The sequence below is a fragment of the Arachis duranensis genome, chromosome 3 (genome assembly GCF_000817695.3).
Source record: "Arachis duranensis cultivar V14167 chromosome 3, aradu.V14167.gnm2.J7QH, whole genome shotgun sequence".
Taxonomy (NCBI): Eukaryota; Viridiplantae; Streptophyta; class Magnoliopsida; order Fabales; family Fabaceae; genus Arachis; species Arachis duranensis.
Window position 1 is genome coordinate 30,967,363 of NC_029774.3, and position 5,601 is coordinate 30,972,963.

Genomic DNA, 5,601 nt, shown 5'->3' on the forward strand with positions numbered 1-5,601 from the left:
TCCCACAGGGATTGACTAGGACTTGAGGATCAAACTAATTAGTCTACTTGACTTTCCTTTGCTTTAGTAAAGGTTAACTGAGTGGGAGAAAATCCAATTCTCATCACAATTGATAAGGACAACTGGGATAGGACTTCCAGTTTTATACCTTGCCAAGAGTTTTACTAGTTATTAATTTATTAATTCTTGCAATCTATTTCTCTTGCTAAAAATCTTTTTCAAACCCAAACACTGTTTTTCCATAACCAATAATAAATCCTACTTCCCTGCAATTCTTTGAGAAGACGACCCGAGGTTTGAATACTTCGGTTTATAAATTTATTGGGTTTTGTTACTTATGACAACCAAAACATTTGTACGAAGGGATTTTCTGTTGGTTTAGAATCTATACTCACAACGCGACTACATTTTTATAAATTCTTTACTAGCAAAAATCCTAACGTCAAAATGGCGCCGTTGCCGGGGAATTGCAAACATGTGCCTTATTATTGGTTATTGTAAATATTTTTCTTTTACTTGTTTATTTGTGTCTTCTCTTCCCTCCTCATTTCTGATAACTACTATGAATTCTCACCCCTCTCGCTTTGAGTTTAGTTCTAATTTTGTTGCAAGGAATGGAAGCTATAACAGGACTATGCATCAAGGTCTAAGCCATCAAAGATGGATGGAGCCACGAGGATCTGATCACCCTTTTAGGCAACAACATCCTCCTAGATATCATGGACAAAGACCATTCTACAATGCATGCCCAACTGATAGATTTGGAGGACCGCCTCGTAGCTACCAACAAACCCCACCCTGTGCTCAGAGACCATCCTCTCAACATAACTTCGAACCACCACACTCACAAGCTTCTTTTCACCATTCACTACCACATGATCCTTATCCACTCCAACGCCAGTCCAATTACTCCCAAGAACCACCACTCCCCTATGCGCCATGTCCATATCCATCAAGCCAAGAATCACAGGTTCGCTTCGAAAATCAGTAGACCAATTTAATGCAACCCTTCATCAACTGGAGCAAGCAATAAATCAATTATCTTCCAAACGTTTAGACACTCAACAGACTCCGATGGCTTCTTGTGGAGAATCTAATGAAAAACGTAGCGTGAAGAAGACACTAGAAACTCCAGTGGACAGCATAGAGCATAACTTCGTACTAGAACAAGTAGAGGACGCTGTCATTGTAGAAGAGGAAGAATTGGTTGAAGATTTAAGAGATGCCGAACCGCCACCTAAATCTAGAGTTGTGGAGAATTCCGTCAAGGACGCTACAATTGATGCTAAGGAGGATAGTGCACAACCCCCAAAGCAGGTATCTTATGGAGAACTAGACAGAATTACCCGAGACACATGTTTCCTTGATGATGATGATCGCAAGTCAAGTTCTCTTGGTATTGAACTTGCATCCGCAAGTGAATTCCTTGAGACAGAAGAATCTTCCCCAAGTGAATACGAAGATGATGCAGAGGTCAACTTTTCTCAACCTCCCAATTATGACTCAAGTGACGAGGAAGATATCAGTGACTTTGATCAAGACATGGTTGAATTGGAAGAAAATTGCCAAGAAGTGAAGGAATTTACAGAAGACCACAAGAGAGTAGAGCTTGCAAAACCATTGAAAACACTGACCCCAAGGTCACTACCACCCAACACAAACTTCAAGTGGGTAAAATCCTTGACCTTTATCTTCAATTTTCCACTTGAATATGGTTTGCTTGAGACAGATGGCCAGTGATGCGTGAGCATCTTATCTATCTTTTCCTAGTGAATTTGCATCTAATTTATTGAGTTTAATTAAGAATTAATTATATTTTAGCCACTATGGATGCTATTTTGAGTTTTGTGCAAATTTATTTATTTTAGGTAGCATTCGGAGGGATTTGATGAGTTTCTGCAGAGAAAAAGAAGAAACCAAAGAGATGACTAGCGAAGACCGACGTGGACGCATGGCTCACGCGACCGTGCGGAATGGAGAAATCGCAATGACGCGATCGCGTGCCTAACGCGAACGCGTGGACTGGAATATACACAAATGACGCGAGCGCGTGGACGACGCGGACGCGTCACATGCGCTATCTGCAAAAATACAAATGACGCTGGTTACGAATTTTGGGCTGTTTTGACCCACTTTCCAGCCCAGAAAACACAGATTAGAAGCTGCAGAATGGACAAAGCAAGTGGTCCCCAACCATCAACTAAAAATCTGTTAATTAATTCGAATTTAAATTCAAATCCTATCTTTGAGGAAAATATATTATTTTTAATTTTTGATTTTAAACCTATTAGGATTAGTAATAAAGAAAAACTCTGTATATTTAGCCAGGCATCAGATTGTTACCAGAACCCTTATTTTTCTTCTCTGAACCATGAGCAACTAATCCTCCATTGTTAAGGTTTGGAGCTCTGTCTATTTGTAATGGATTAATTTGTTTGATCTTTCTAATTTATTCCATGCTTTGATTTATATTTCAATAATTGTTTTCGCTCTTTATTTTATGAATATGGGTGGAACGGAAGTACGACCCATGTTCTAATTGAGTTCTTGTAAAACTTGGAAAAGCTCTTTACTTGAACAACAGCTTGGAAACATATTATCCTAAATTTTAATTATTTGGATTTAATGGGATACGTGACATATAATCCCCTTATTTTTGGGTAATTAGAATTTTTGTGGCATATAAACTGAAAATTGATTTTTACCCTCTAATTGGAATTAACTGACCAAGGAATTGGCAGTTAATGAATTTTAGAGGAGACTAGGGTTATCAAATACTATTGTTGCTTAATCCATCAATCCTCGTGGGATCGACCCTTACTCACGTAAGGTATTACTTGGTATGACCCGGTGCACTTGCCGGTAAGTGTGGGTTATAAATTCCGCATCAAGTTTTTGGCGCCGTTGTCGGGGATTGATTGTGATTAACAACTATTAGTTGTTTGATTGCTTAGATTAGGCGTTTTAATTTTAATTAGTTCTATTTTATTATTATTAATTTTTTATTTTCCAATTTTTTTAGTTTATTTCCTGTACAGTTCGTTCGTCCCCCTGTTTCCCTTACGTCCTTTTGCTTTGATCTTTCTTTCTTTTTTTTAGTTCGTTTGTTTTTATTTTTATTTTATTATTTCAATTTTATTTCTTTCTATTTTTACTTTCTTTTATTTTTGCTTTTGTTTACTTCCATTGTTTTATTTTCTCGTTCTATATTTTATTAGTTTTAGTCTATTTTTATCTCAAAAAAAAAATAATAATAATAAAATAAAAATAAAAATTTTAAATAAATAGCACCAATATTGTTCTTAATTTCTGAAATTAAGTTTGGTGTTACCTATTTATTATTTTCCTTTTATCTATTTTATTCAATATTTTTATCTCTTTACACAGGTTACCTCACTGGGAATTCTCTGCACTCTGACGTAGAGATTCCCATTCTTTCTTGTTTTTTGGTTGTTTATGTGCAGGAACAGAGACAAAGAATATCTCTTAGACTTTGATCCTGAACCTGAAAGGACTTTCAGGCGGCGTTTACAACAAGCAAGACTTTACAAGGCTACAGAATCCACTATGGATCTCAATAATAATGCTAATGTCAATATGGCAAATCCGAATGGGGATGATCAACAAAGGAGAGTGCTTGGCTCTTATTCTACCCCTACTGCGGATCTTTATGGAAAAAGCATTGTGGTGCCCCCTATTGCTGCGAACAACTTTGAGTTGAAGCCTCAACTGGTCACCCTGGTGCAACAAAACTGTCAGTATCATGGCCTTCCCCACGAAGACCCAAATCAGTTTATTTCTAGTTTTCTACAAATTTGTGACACCGTGAAAACAAATGGAGTAAACCCAGAGGTGTACAAACTCATGCTCTTCCCGTTTGCTCTGAGGAATGGAGCAAAACTATGGCTAGATTCTCAACCAAAGGACAGTTTGGATACTTGGAACAAGGTGGTTACTGAGTTTCTCACAAAATTTTTCCCAACAAAGAAGCTGACTAAGCTTAGGATGGAGGTTTAGACTTTCAGACAAAAGGATGGTGAGACTCTCTATGAAGCTTGGGAGAGATACAGGCTACTGACTAGGCAATGCCCTCCAGACATGTTCTCCAAATGGACACAAATAGACATATTTTATGAAGGCTTGGCTGAAATGTCCAAAATGTGCTTAGATAATTCTGCAGGAGGTTCATTGCACAAGAAGAAGACACCGGAGGAGACTATTGAGCTTATTGAATTAGTTGCTAGCAACCAATATTTATACTCCTCTAACAGGAATCCTGTGAACTCTGAGGCTCCTCAGAAGAAGGGTGTCATGGAAGTGGAAACTCTTAATGCTATTCTTGCTCAGAACAAGCTTATGTCTCAACAAATAAATCTTCTTACTCAACAGATGGGTGGCATGCAAGTCTCAGCTATCAACACCCGAAATTCCCCTCAAGAAGCCTCGTATGACATGACAGGTAATTTTGGGCAGAATGATAACTATGATTATACTCAAGCCTCTTCTGAACAGGTCAATTACATGGGGAGAGCTACTAGAAATCCCAACAATGATCCCTATTCTCAGACATACAATCAAGGTTGGAGAAATCACCCAAATTTTGGATGGAGAGACCAACCTCAGAGACCTCAAAATTTCAACAATACTTCTCAAGGCGGCTTCCAACAGAACAATTACAATAATCGCCAACCTCAGCCTCAGCAGGCCAACTCTAAATCCAAGGAAGATTCGAATTGGGAGATGATGAGGAGTTTTATGTAGGAAACAAGAGCCTCCATCAGAAACCTAGAAGTGCAAATGGGCCAGCTAAGCAAGCAAATACCTGAAAGGTCTGCAAGTACATTTCCAAGTGATACAATGGTGAACCCAAGAGAAGACTGCAAGGTGATTCAATTGAAAAGTGGTAAAACAGCTGGCTCTGAGACAAGGGCTCATGAAGAGCTAGTTGAAAAGAAAGCTCCAGAGGAGAAAAAGGAAGAAGTGGAGCACGCCCCTACAAAGCGTGCAGAAATAAGGAAAATAAGGAAAAACAACAAAAATACTCAATGCATGAAATTTTTAGATCAAAACAATGAATGCATGCAAGAATGCTATGAATGTCAAGATGAACACCAAGAACACTTTGAAGATCATGATGAACATCAAGAACATTATTTTGAAAAATTTTTGATGCAAAGAAAACATGCAAGACACCAAACTTAGAAATCTTTAATGCATGAAAAATATGAATGCAAAAATGCACATGAAAAACAACAAAAGACACAAAACAAGAAATCATCAAGATCAAACAAGAAGACTTGTCAAGAACAACTTGAAGATCATGAAGAACACTATGAATGCATGAGATTTTCGAAAAATGCAAGAAAAATTTTAAAAGCATGCAATTGACACCAAACTTACAAATTAACACAAGATTCAAACAAGAAACACAAAACATTTTTGATTTTTATGATTTTCTAATTTTTTTTTATTATTTTTTCGAAAATTAAGTTTGTAAAAACGAAAAATCAAAGACAATTTTTGAAAAAGATTTTTGAAAAGAAAATTACCTAATCTGAGCAACAAGATGAACCGTCAGTTGTCCATACTCGAACAATCCCC

General features: G+C 37.3%; 1 non-coding gene across 1 annotated transcript; it reads right to left on the reverse strand.

Annotated features, from left to right (window-relative positions):
• Window positions 1-3,996: 3,996 nt before the first annotated feature.
• On the reverse strand, window positions 3,997-4,103 carry LOC127746198 (small nucleolar RNA R71). The gene has a single exon (XR_008007818.1). It is a non-coding gene; the product is annotated as a small nucleolar RNA R71 (small nucleolar RNA).
• Window positions 4,104-5,601: the final 1,498 nt, after the last annotated feature.